Raw genomic sequence first — 12,943 nt, 5'->3', positions numbered from 1 at the left:
ATCTGTCTATAATAGATAGATATCCACACATTTATCCATCCATGATCCATGTATTATGCATCAATGTATATAAATATTTTTTGGGGGCTGCACAATTAAGACAAAAAAATGTGTTAGTTATGCACAGTTACCATTTTGATTAAAGGTATTTACATTGTTTTCATTTCATTATCATTGTATACTAGAGGCTTAGTTGTAACACTGTGTTACAACTAACCCCGCTGTGTAATTTTTTTTCAATATCAGCTATTAGTTACTTGGAATTGCTGACATCCCAGATAGCATGCAACCATTGAAACAATGTTAAAAATTGTTGATTTGTCAATGTTAATACCATTGAATAAATATCACGTTCGCACCCTCCATTAATATTGAAAAAATATTGAAATTTCAACAATCACCATTTTCGTGATCAGTGTTTGCTTTAGTTAGGCCCTTTACTCTTGTGTTTTAATAGTAAGTTTTCTTTGGCTGCTGAAGCAGTGTTTTAAAATACATCTGCTATTGCAAAGAAAACAAAGATCTAATGGTATCAAGTAGTTTAATTCTTGTAGATATACCTAAATGATATTAATGAAATACTGTTAAAGTTATGCAAAAAATGGATGTTACAGTACTAGTTGGAAACAGTGTCAGGTCTGTTATTTTGAGGATAACAAAAAAACATTTAAAAAGTTGAACTACTGAATCTATCTCTGACATCATGAATCGGTCTATGAATCTCATCAATGGTGACGATCAACAAAAGAAAGCTTCATGCTGCAATGCATGCTGGGTATCATCGTAGTACTAAACTAATTTATAACTTCCATCATGCATTGCAGTTGATCGTTTTATATGAATTTGATGATTGTCACCATTGTTGAGATTTGTAGGATACGTAATGATGTCTGAATGTGTCAGCAAGTTTTCTGTTTGTCTTGTCACGGTGTATTTACAAACCAAAACAATTATAATTGTCAAAAAAGGATCAACATAATCATGTAAAGCAGCTTAATATTATATAATCTTGACATCTTCACAAAAAGCAATCAGTTTCAACTTAACTTTGAAACACATCTTTCTTCTCCAATGCACATGGTGTTTCTACATAAACACATACAAACACTAAAAAAAGAAAAAGATTTAACTTAGTAAATAACAAGAGTCAAGGACCCAACTAAAGCAAACACTGATCACAATAATGGTGATTTGTTGACATTTCAATATTTTTTTCAATATTAATGGAGGGTGCAAACCTGGGGCCTATTGCACAAAACTAGGATAAGGGATTAAGCCGGGATATCTTGGTGATCCTGGCTCAATTGATCCGTGATCCGGTTGCACTAAAGTTGGATAGGGGGCAGGAGGATATGTTATGGTATAAATTTCCATGGAGATCTATTCTGTGGAGCTAGCCTGCTCCAGACCAGGCTAAATTCCAGGATCTATTTAATCTCATCCCTTATGTCAGTCAATCACCACAAATGGAAACCAATAGTTATTTCACTTCCCAATATACATTGTTATCACATATAACTAGACCCACTGTAATTTTATTAAATGTTTTTGATCATTAATTTTAATAATTTTGGATAAATCATGATTTTTAGATGATGTTGCTATCATTAGATAATTTACAGTTTCCTAAAGACTATAAGGCTATATATAAAATGATAGAACATTAGGGCCACAGAGAAAAAAAAACAGACAGAGAATGAAGTCGTAATATTGTAACTTGTTGTTTTAGAGGAGGACAGTTGTTACAATAACAGTTGTGGGGCATTTCTTGGAATTGTACTTCAGTATGGTTTCAGAAACAAGGAAATACTTAATCAAATTGTTATAAGTATCAGGACTGTAAAAACAATATGCATCTTTCCACAGAAAGAACCAGCCTCAAATGTATGACTTTCTCCTTTCCTCGGTGTGGCCCGACTCTGTCGTATAAAATACACATTTCATATAAATATAAAAGCACAAAGTGTAACATAATGTTTCTTTATTGAATAAGGACAAACCAAAGCAGGTAAACCATCAGCTCCTTTCGAAACTGAAGTCACACAGTGACTCTACAAGATGGAAAGCACAGAATCAAAGCATATTATACAACCAAAGGATAAATACACATTCAAAGGTCTGTATATAACACACCCTGCATGTCTGCACACTGAAATAAATGCAGGACAAATTCATACACATTAACTGAACAGACAATTTCAGACAACTGAAAACAAGACAATTAACGGGTGCAGTAGCCTCCCTGCAAGCTTGTATTACAAACAGTATACACACAGTATACAGCACAAACATCAAAAAAATGTGAAAGCACACATACTGACTAAAATAATTCAACACATATTGGTCCCTCAGCAGCCGACCACTGTTGTCATCAGGGAAGATTTCCGGATTGTCCCATTCCATGGCTGGCGGCACTCTGGGTGCCCTCTGGGTGCGCTCTCCTTCCTCAGGCAGGCCACATTGTGGAGGACACCACCAGCCACAGTAATGTCACATGCCCTCACAGGGCTGACCCTTAATTTGTGAAGGCAGTGAGAGCGTGCCTTCAGGAGGCCAAAGGTCATTTCAACTCTGGCCCTAGCATGGGCATAGTTGTAGGCCGGCTGTGCTTCCTGGGGGTCTGTGAAAGGTGTCAGGAAAAACGGCTGGCAGCCTTACCCCCTGTCTACCAGCAACACACCAGAGAATTCACCTGTCAACACAAAATCTCATCATTACTTATAAAACACAGTGATATTGTTGACACAGCCATTATGTAAAAAGTGGTTATATATGGGTTGTGTGGCTCACCTTGTGATAGGCGCTGATAGATTTCAGAGGCCCAAAAGATTCTGTAGTCATGGACTGAGCCAGGCCATTTTGCCAGTGTTCAATGGAAAAGATCAAAAAGATTTCATATTTACAAAATCTGCCTCATGGGCACCTGAGGGGGCTTTTATCCTTATGTTTGTGCAGTCCAGTGCACCAATGACTCTGGGTCCTGTAAAAGAAATGAGATTTTGTAATGGCTCCCAATGATGACTCCTTTGTATAGTACTTTCACAAGTTTGACATGATACCTTATGCCTTTTGGAATCCAGAGAGATGGTCTCCTCATCATCATCGCCGTTATGTGCTGATGAAATGGGGCCTTGACCCCATCACATTTAATCGGATTCATATTGAAGCTAGTAGACAAGACATGCCAGGCCCACAGTGTGCCTTTGTTGGAGTACTCACTGGATCAGCATCGTCAGGTGCTCGTGCTGGTGGCTTTAACAGTAACACAGTGCTGCCAGACACTACAAGGCAATAGGCAAACCAAAGTCAGACAGTCCAAATAGATTCAATATGAATGTGATTGTGTCCCATGTAGAGATGGAAGAACATACCTTGTATGAAGCGGGTGGCATCTTGTGAGGGACCTATGCTTGTCTTTTTTCCCCCAGGGATTCCCTCCAACAGGCCTGCCTTTATTTAGCTCCAAAGCTGGCCTCTGCTGGGATGAGGTCAGCTTTTGGTGACCCACCACCCGTGCCTTGTCTCTGGGTATTCTTTTTCACTGCTAAAACAGTACAGACAATGTGTAAGCAGGCACCTTCTGGGTACAATCTATGCTTGTGCATTATTAAGTATTAGTCAGGGCCCTTACCATTCTGCAGATTTTGATTTTGACCTGCTGCCATGTCCGTTTTGGCCCGGTCATATTTAATCTACATCACACAACACCACACCACACCACACACAAAAAGAGAGACTTTCTTTAACACACAAGAACATTCAATGGAGTCACACTGCAAAAAATGACTTACTTTGTATTGTTGTCTTGTTTTCAGTAAAAATATAAAAAAATTCTTCAATTAAGATGCATTTTCTTGATGAGCAAAATGACCTAGGAAAATAAGCAAAAATATCAGCAAATGGAATAAAAAAATGTTTTAAATTAAGTGTTTATGAACAAGTATATTTCAAGAAAACTTTTAATACATCTTAATTTAAGAATTTTTTGATATTTGTACTGAAAACAAGACAAAAACACGAAGAAAGTCATTTTTTTGCAGTGCAATGAGCAAGTGACCTTGGGTCCTTTGAAAGGCGCTTTATAAATTAAATTGATTATTATTAATAGCTCATCTATTTATTCAATTCAATTTTATTTATAAAGTGCTTTTCACAATTGTTTCATTGTTTCAAAGCAGTTTTACATTTATAAAAGCAGAAAAAAAGAAAAAGAAAAAAAAAACCGGTGGACAACATAAGAAGCAGAGTACATAATGAGCGTAGTAATAATGTAAGGCTTTCATAATAATTTATTGAAGCCTTATCCAGTGTGATGGAGTTACTTTACACAATTTCACTCATATTTGCAGTCTATTTCAATAAAAAAATTAACTGTTTTATAATCAGAGTACAATTGCGTTTTTGGAGATGTGAATTAAATATTTTAATTGTAATTGTGATGTTTCAGCGGAGCGGTGAGTGTGTAATTGTGCACTACTTACGCATTCAGGCGGTCTGCAATACTTTGCCACGCTTTTTCTCTCTGCTTTACCACTGTGGCGGTGTTGCCTTTCTTCTTAATTATGTCTTTTACCTCCTCGTATGGATTTGTGCCTCTGACGGGAAAAAGAACGACGCGAGTTGCCATGGTGAATCGGTGAATCTGTGATCGGTGGCAGGGCCTAGTTGAGTGAGCCGTGAGCGCGCACCTATCCAGGATTGGTTTCACCTGGCTTGATGAATCCGTGTCTGATCATCCTGGCTTGGTCTTTGTGCAACCCATTAAGCGTGGACGCACTTGTTTTGGCTTCATTGAGCTCAGCTTAGCCATTTAGCCTGGATGTCTTAATTCTACTTTTGTGCAACAGGCCCCTGATATTGATTCAATGCAGTTAACATTGACAAATCAACTGTTTTTAACATTGTTTCAATGGTTTGCATGCTATCTGGGATGTTACCTAAAACATATCACTATTTTGAAGACAGCGATTCAAATAATATACTGTAAGGTTTGATTTGGTGACTTACACACCCAACTCAGAAAACGAAAAAACAAAAGAAAATAAAAAACATAAAATTACATCCATGCCTTCAAAACACTCTTTGTTCAATATCTTAATGAAAACACAACAAAACCTTTCCAAAATTCATAGGAGATCATCTTCTGACAGAGTAAAAGACCAGAAGCACAGATTGCTTGGCCTTGTATATGTGTCAAGTAGCTGTTTTACAATAAACCCTGCGTACGTTTGTGCCCCGCTCACCAATATGTGTGTTCACTGGGATGACCTAACATAATGCTTAACCTGATATCAGATACGGTGGTGCATATTTTACACAGACTAAACAAAGTAAATGACATCAAACACATTCAGGCCCTCAACAAAAGCTCTTGTGCGAAATTCCCAACCTGCAATCTCCCCTGTATGTCTATCACTGTGGTACACACTACAATCATATATAGTGCCTGTGATCTATGCATCAGTCAATACCCACACTGAGCTGTCTGCGAAGATGTGTCAAGAGCCTTAATAGTAACCTTATTGCAAGAGACTGAAATTGTTATTTAAGGCACCACGCCGCATTCAGAGGACCACCTCTCTCTCTCTTGATCCTTCTGTCTGTCTTGAGCCCACTCTCTGGCCGGAGACCAACAACCATAAATGCAATTAAGCATGTGGGCATACAAACGTATCCATTTGTGTATGTTAATGGTAGAGTTTAAGGTTTGGGAGCTTTGCTCAGACACTCATTAACTCTGTAATGGCTGAGGGGGAAACATTGTTAGCCCTGAGGCCACACACACACATTAGCCTTTCAGGGAAAGACCACTCTCATCTTCACGCTATTTATGTGTCAGTGTCCTTCAGCCTGAACAGATCCATACTATCGACCTCTCACTGTGATAGCTGATACTCTCTGGACACATATATACACATAAGCGTTCAGAAAGAGCCGGTATTTAAACTGGGAAATGGGGTGTAGCAGCCATCGTAACTGGTGTGTCCCACACACACTTTTACAAAAAGAATGTGATGGAAATAATTGTTATGGGCAGCATAAAACAACATGTTAAGTGCGCATGAAGCACCAACAATCGGTTGCTTGATGTTTAGCAGAATAAATGTGCAAACTGTGTCCTGCTAGGCAAATTGCAAGTTTTCGGCAGTTGGTCGGATGAAATTAATATTCATGACCCACAGTTTGTGAGCAGCACTGTTGAAATCTTGAGGGGAAAAGATATGAACAAGATCAACTCTACTGCAACAACTAAGATTAAAAATGTATAATCATAAATATTTTAGGACTAATTATTAAAGAGATCATGACATGAGGAATCAAATTTCTCTGATCTTTTGACAAATAAGAGGTTTTGGTATAATTAATACATCCTGCAAGTTTAATATTTTAAAGTCTGTGCAAAGTAAGATATTAAAGCGTTTGTCACATCACAGAAAAATGTTATATTATCCACCCAGCTAAATTTGAATGATGAAAAAAGTTATCAAAAAAAAAAAAAAAAAAATAGGCAGGATTCTCTGCTCTCAAATGCTGGGGGTGTGTCCGCTGTTGGCTCTGAAACCACGCCCACTTACGATTGTGTTAGGGGCGGAGCCATGCTCTGCTGCTCCAGTGCGTCATCGAGTCATATGAAAAACTGGTAAATATATTTACCAAAATGGTACATATTAGAACCTTTTTAAAAGGTACTGTCCCATTGACAACTTTTGTACATTTATTGTGGGTTAAGTCTTTGTATTGTGTTTCAGCAATATACATTTCTTACATTTATAATGTGTTTAGAAACATTTCTTTGAATGTACTTGACACAGACTTTAAAATGCCCTCCTTATCAATAACAAAAGCAGTTACTATATGTAAACTGCTAGAATGATTGACATTTAAGGGAAATGCTATTTACTGCTTTCAAATGATATATCATTAGTGTATTTGTGGCAAGATTTAAGAGATCTAAAATGTAGTTATTCATATGGCTCATATGCCCTGGATAAAATAAATTGTAAAGGAGTGTGGCAGGCAATCTTAAATGATCAAGCACTTTGTAACATATTGACATTATCAATTTAATTCTACACAGATATCAAATTTTTATGGCTATTAGTACACAAATATATCAGAATCAGAAGAGACTGATGAGTCGTTTTCGTGCAAATGTGTGTTTTTGTTTCATGCTGTAATTGGACAAAGATACTGCATTATTTTATCTTTATTAAATTTCCTCTCAAACTGCAGACTCTTTGCTCCGTTACTAATGAACTCATTCTGTCTCTTTCTTCATGCCGTCTTCCTTTTGCCCTCCCCTGCCCTATCTCACCTCATTTGCAATTTGCCGTTCTTCCAAACTTTATTCAAAAACACCCTTTAGGACTGAGGCCACATCCACACAAGGCCAGATCTTCCCCATTTCATAATGTTTCCCCAGAGTCGTCCCAAGTAATGTGTAGGTGTGAACTAGTGTGAAGTGTGTGTCGTAGGGTGGCCATTTGTGCCAGTTCCGCCGGACACGTCCCGAAACATGTTTTCAGGTTCGTTCTCCGGAAGTCGCGTTGCTCGACCGCATACGTCATCGAGGTTCTCCCATTTCAGTTAAAATACATTAGAAAATTAAGATCTATTTCTTTTAAGATATACAATCATTGTAGTTTCATTCTTACCTTGAAATGTAACGGTTGCTTTTCTGAAATTAAACCCGAAATATTAAACCTGGATGACATATGCGGTCGACCAACGCGACTTCCGGAAAACAAACCCGAAAACATGTTTGGGACGTGACCGGCAGAACTGGCACGAATGGCCACCCTAGTGTGTCGTAGTAAGGATGTGTGTGTCATCGCAACAAGTTACCTTTCAGCTCTTTGATACGGGGTTTTAAATACAGATCAACATTCACAACAAGAAATGTGTGCAAACTGGAATAATGCAGAGATCAGGGAGCTCCTCACTATCTGTGCTGAAACTGACAATAATCGGCAGTTTCACAGAACAGCATGCTTCATGCGCAAGTTCCGATCAGAAAATAAATGCGTTTCTGGTATCTCCCGAGAGAAATAGTGGATTATAAGCAAACTTAAAAATTTGTCTTTTTTTGTAATCGGTGTAAGTAAAGGGCAAAAATATACAGATTGGCTGTACACACAAAGACGCAAGAGTGTCGGTTTCAGATTTATCCACTCTGGGACCCGGTTTAAAATAGCAGATTTAGTTTCCCAAAATGGATCCATCTATTTTAAAAACCATACCTTTTGTTCTATGCAGTTCGGCCATTCGTCCACATGAAAACGCAGTATCAGGGCACTAAAACCAAACATTTTTGAAAACCCCTGCCATGGTGAGGATTTTCAGAAACATCGGTTGCGGTGTTTTTTGCCTTGGGACGTCACTTTTGTTAGGCTTCTGATTGGCCATGGTGGCTTTACGATTTGACAGTGCTTGATAGCGTGTTTTTGCTTTGTCATGAGGACGGAGATTTTTTTTAAACCAAGCATGTATGTATGGGATTTTTTTGGGAGGAAAAACTCTGGTTATAAAAATACCGTGTCTGAGTGGACTAGGCCTGAAACCGAACATTTATAAAAATTCCTGCCAGGGTGACGATTTTTAGGAACTCTGGTTGCAGCGCTGTCGTGTAGCCAGCGAAACCGGAGATTTTTTTCCTGTGACATGCCGAGGGAAAACTTTGCAATGGCTTCTGATTGGCCAACATGGCTTTACAGTAAGAGATATATTGCCATCTGTTGATTTGGCATGCTATTGACAGCACTTCATACCAAGTTTTTGCGTGTTTGTGTGGACCCTGAGATTTTTTTTTAACGAACAAAAGGAAACCCAGTTTATAAAAATACCCAAATACGTGTGGACTAGGCCTGGGTGTGCAGGCAGAAGTTATCAATTCAAACTTTGCTGTACACTTTAAAAAAATGCTGGGTTGTTTCGTCCCATAGTTAGGTAAAATATGTAAAAACCAAACAGTTGTTGTTAATTTTGTGATTTTGTAATTTACACCTTTACACATCTCGAGGGGTCAGTATCAGGGTCCAAAATAAACACTTGCCAAGCGTCCAATGAAAGTGAAAGTTGTCTTTAGTGACAGAATAAAATTTAGCAGGTGGATAATATATTTATTATGCCCTGCAAGATTACATGGTATTACAAGATTACACTGTTTAACCCTTGGTGATCTGAGTGACCACATGATTTGAATAAAACAGCATTGATGAAAACCACCTAATGCTCGGTGGAAAATGTTTCTAAGATTCCTAAAGGTTGCTCTGTTTTCCACTTAGAACTTAATGTGGTGACACAATTGTGAAACAAAGTCCTGCACGGGTCCATTTTTGGAGACCCGCTCCCGCCCGTACCTGCAAAGTTCAACACCAGATCTGACCCGTCAACCGGGATAATATCAAAATTAAATCTGCACCCGCCCGTACCCGTTAATATTTGGCCCGTTACCCGACCCGTACCTGCACACGTATAAATCACACACGCTTAAGTTATTCCAGTTAAAGTGCTTTATTTTTTATCTCATACCTCTCTCAACATCACAACAGCATCATGAATGGGCTAATGAAACAAGCTAAAGTGTGCTTTGTTTTGCGCCATTTACGTAGCCTACCATTGGCACAAATGGAACCTGATAACTATACACAAATAGACCTATAAATGAAAAAAGGAACAAGAAAAAATACAACCTACCTTCACAACCCCTGATGTGCACCTAAATCTTGTCTCGAAATGCTTTCTAAGAGAAGACGTTCCCAGCTTCCGGCTATCAATGGCAAAACTTTATGCATTTCAATTTTGATAACTTTATGAATTTAAGGAGTCACAATTCACAATGTTCACATTCACTTTTATGCAAGTACCCGATCCGTTACAGCACTCTTTTGTGAATTATTCCTAAAATACGCCCCCAAAGTGAATACAGTATGAAGGACAAAATCATTACGCATCTGAATGTTATAGTTTCATCCAAAATAACTGATTCTGTGAAATAGACAACAGCCCAAACTATTAATCATCAACATGCAAGATCACTAAAAAAGGTAATTAATCCCCATGATGCAGAATTGTTTTTATGAAACAATCCAAACTGCACTTTCATGCCAGTAATTGACCATTTGTCTTAGCACAAAAACTTTATTTTGGACTCTGCCCACAATTGTATTTCACATGCATTCCCATTTGCCCTGTTCATCGCTCATAGCAGACCATGCACTCGTGTGATGACACTTCTGTTACATAGATTACACAGATCCATGAACAGCCAGATGAGAGCCAGAAGACTCAGAGCATATCTGAGTGCGAGAAACCAGTCAACGCTATTGATTACAGTTTGCTGGAAAATGGACATCAACTGCAGGCCGAACATAATCGCTCCACAACAAATGCATCACCTGAGAATGAGATAGATGAAATTGCTTTCCATCGCTCTCAAGCTGGGCGGGAGTCTTGGCTCAATAAACCACTAGGATACACTCGGTCAACCTGTCTGTTACCCTCAACACGTACAGTGATGCTGTGTTAATTTGTGTGTCTTGTCCAGTCTGTGGATAGCATGCGTGTGTGTACATACTTGATCGAGACTGTCCTCCAAAAAATAACAACCTCATAAGTCGTTTGTGCAAGCACCTTATTACGACGTAAAGTGACGTATTAGAGGATTAGTGTCCTCTAGCAGCAGTAGCTTATAAATACAACCTTTGTTACATTTTAAGGTTTTTGCCTTATACATCAGATTAGACACATTTCATTTTATGAATTTGTAAACGTAGAAGCGGTTTCATAAACATTTATGGTTTTAAATATATTTTGGAGCATCTAACCCCACCCTCAACCTTAACCCAACCACTTCTCAACCATATTAAACACAACACGCAAGTAAAAGAACAGTCAGATATTTAATGCATAAAACAGTATAAAAGTATCACAAACCATTCGCTTTACAAACCTTGCGACCTGAAGCCATACGAATACTTTATGTGAAGAACTCTGTAGTCTAGTAGCCAGCCCATAGAGCCCCATTATGAACCCAGAAATCTTGAGTACACCAAAGTTTTATTGCATGAATGTGAAGTATGGGTCCCCAACATACAGAAACTGCCGGATGCTAATTTGCATATGTTGAGCAATTTGCATAATTTGCATAATTAGCAATATTAGCTGTCCATTTTGACCACATATTTTGCACTGTATGGCCAATTTCTACAATATGTAAGTGGTTTTAGAGGTTTTAGAGGCTGCTGATTTCCTTTCTGCCACTTTCAGACTTCAAAATTTTAATTTTATAACAGTTTTGGATTCATTTAGACACTTTTTTATTAATTCCGAACAAAATTTTAGGTTATTTTTATGATAAACACAATATTCTCACATTTCAGAATCACAAGAACTCATACTCTTTGATGTGAATGTTGATAACCTTAATTTGTTTACATTTCTTGAGGTCCGGTCATGTTTTTATGCAAACAAGCTGTTGCAGTGAGCTGTTGTAGTTATAATAAGTATGTTGTAAAGCAAGGGAGCATAGTCTATTTTTAAAGTCGAAATTATCCTTAAAATTATCCTATAAAAATAGCAGATATTTTTATATTCTTATATTTGCTTAATATTCGTACAAAAGTCAGTCACAGGATTTATTGTTGAAATTTTATGGTTGACATATTTATGTTTTCACATTAAGATAAAAGGTTATAATGAGTTATAAGGACATTTTTGTTCAGAACATTGTGAATTTCTATTCAGATCCATTTTGTGGGTGAATCTGGTGTTCTTAAATTAGTTACCATAATTAAAAAACAAATTCAATTTTTTTAAAAATTCAGACTTCTTGTGATTTGATCAGGAATGGATTAAAAACATTTGATATTCAGTGTTTTTGCTGCTTTCTCAAGTTGTTGTGTAGTATTAATTTAACCGGATTTAATTCGGATCTAGGTTTAAGTACTTTCAAAACAAAGAGAAACGGTTTGATCAAGTCAAAATGTCAGGAAAGAAGTGTCTGTTTGCACCATGCAGTGGCAAAAATAGCGACTTTAAAATATCTAGGTCCAAAGGAATCGCTACTCTGCTAGTGAAGAGCGAGGAGCTTGGAGACACACCCATACATGAGACTTTATCAAACATTATTGCTACTGATGGTGCTTCTTCAGCTTCTGTGCTATGTCACAAATCTTGCTACAGCTCATATACTTCTCGTTCTAGAAATGTGAGCAAATGCAAGTCAGACTCATGGCCGAGTCAGCCGGGAAAGCGAATCATTCGTTCTCAACTCTCTGCCTTTGAGTAGAGGTCGACCGATTTATCGGCCGAAATTAAGCAGCCAGTACAACAGCGCGACGGGCTTATGTCTCGCGGTGCACTGTCCGTGCAATGATTAGGCTCATTTCATGTGATTAATGAGTGATGATGAGTTTTGTTTGCGTGACAGAGAGAGAAGAGCCGCGAGCGCACGCTTTCTGTCTTTAAACTGTGTCCCTGCTTTTATTACTCAAAACAAAACTGACTCGATGGTGAAAGGTCGGAAGACCAAATCATATCCACCGAGGAAATGTTTTTCGTGTTGTTACAGTAACACTTTGTTTTGTGAGCTTAGCTCAGTCCCCTTGTCTATCATTGATGACAATGGATGCCTCCGAAAGGGCAATAAGTCAGTGCTTGTCCAGCAGCTCGGAATTCCACTCTGCAATCCCCAGCTACCAGATGTTGTCATTGTGGATGCATCTCAGCTAATTTATCATGTTGTTTGGCCATCGTCTGGGACAGTGGCAGATATTGCAGCCAGCATGGGACGTCGGCTTAATTGTTATGACACCCAAACTTTTGTCATCTTTGACAGATATTTGCAGGTGTCTGCCAAGGACCATGAGAGACATAGAAGAGCAGGAGAGAGCTCCACATAGTACAAGCTCTTATTGACAACACCTCTACCTAGTTGAGACAA

At 38.2% G+C, this 12,943-nt stretch overlaps 1 long non-coding RNA gene across 1 annotated transcript; it reads right to left on the bottom strand.

Moving 5' to 3' along the window:
* Positions 1-2,782: 2,782 nt before the first annotated feature.
* On the bottom strand, positions 2,783-4,736 carry LOC135735520 (uncharacterized). Its single transcript, XR_010527622.2, has 6 exons — positions 4,482-4,736; positions 3,632-3,692; positions 3,372-3,544; positions 3,220-3,281; positions 3,060-3,130; positions 2,783-2,980 (listed from the first exon to the last, which is right to left on the bottom strand). It is a non-coding gene; the product is annotated as an uncharacterized lncRNA (long non-coding RNA).
* Positions 4,737-12,943: the final 8,207 nt, after the last annotated feature.

This window comes from Paramisgurnus dabryanus, chromosome 4 (assembly GCF_030506205.2).
Source record: "Paramisgurnus dabryanus chromosome 4, PD_genome_1.1, whole genome shotgun sequence".
NCBI lineage: Eukaryota > Metazoa > Chordata > Actinopteri > Cypriniformes > Cobitidae > Paramisgurnus > Paramisgurnus dabryanus.
Note: the sequence above shows the minus strand (reverse complement) of the source record. Positions and strands in the feature narration are given on the sequence as shown.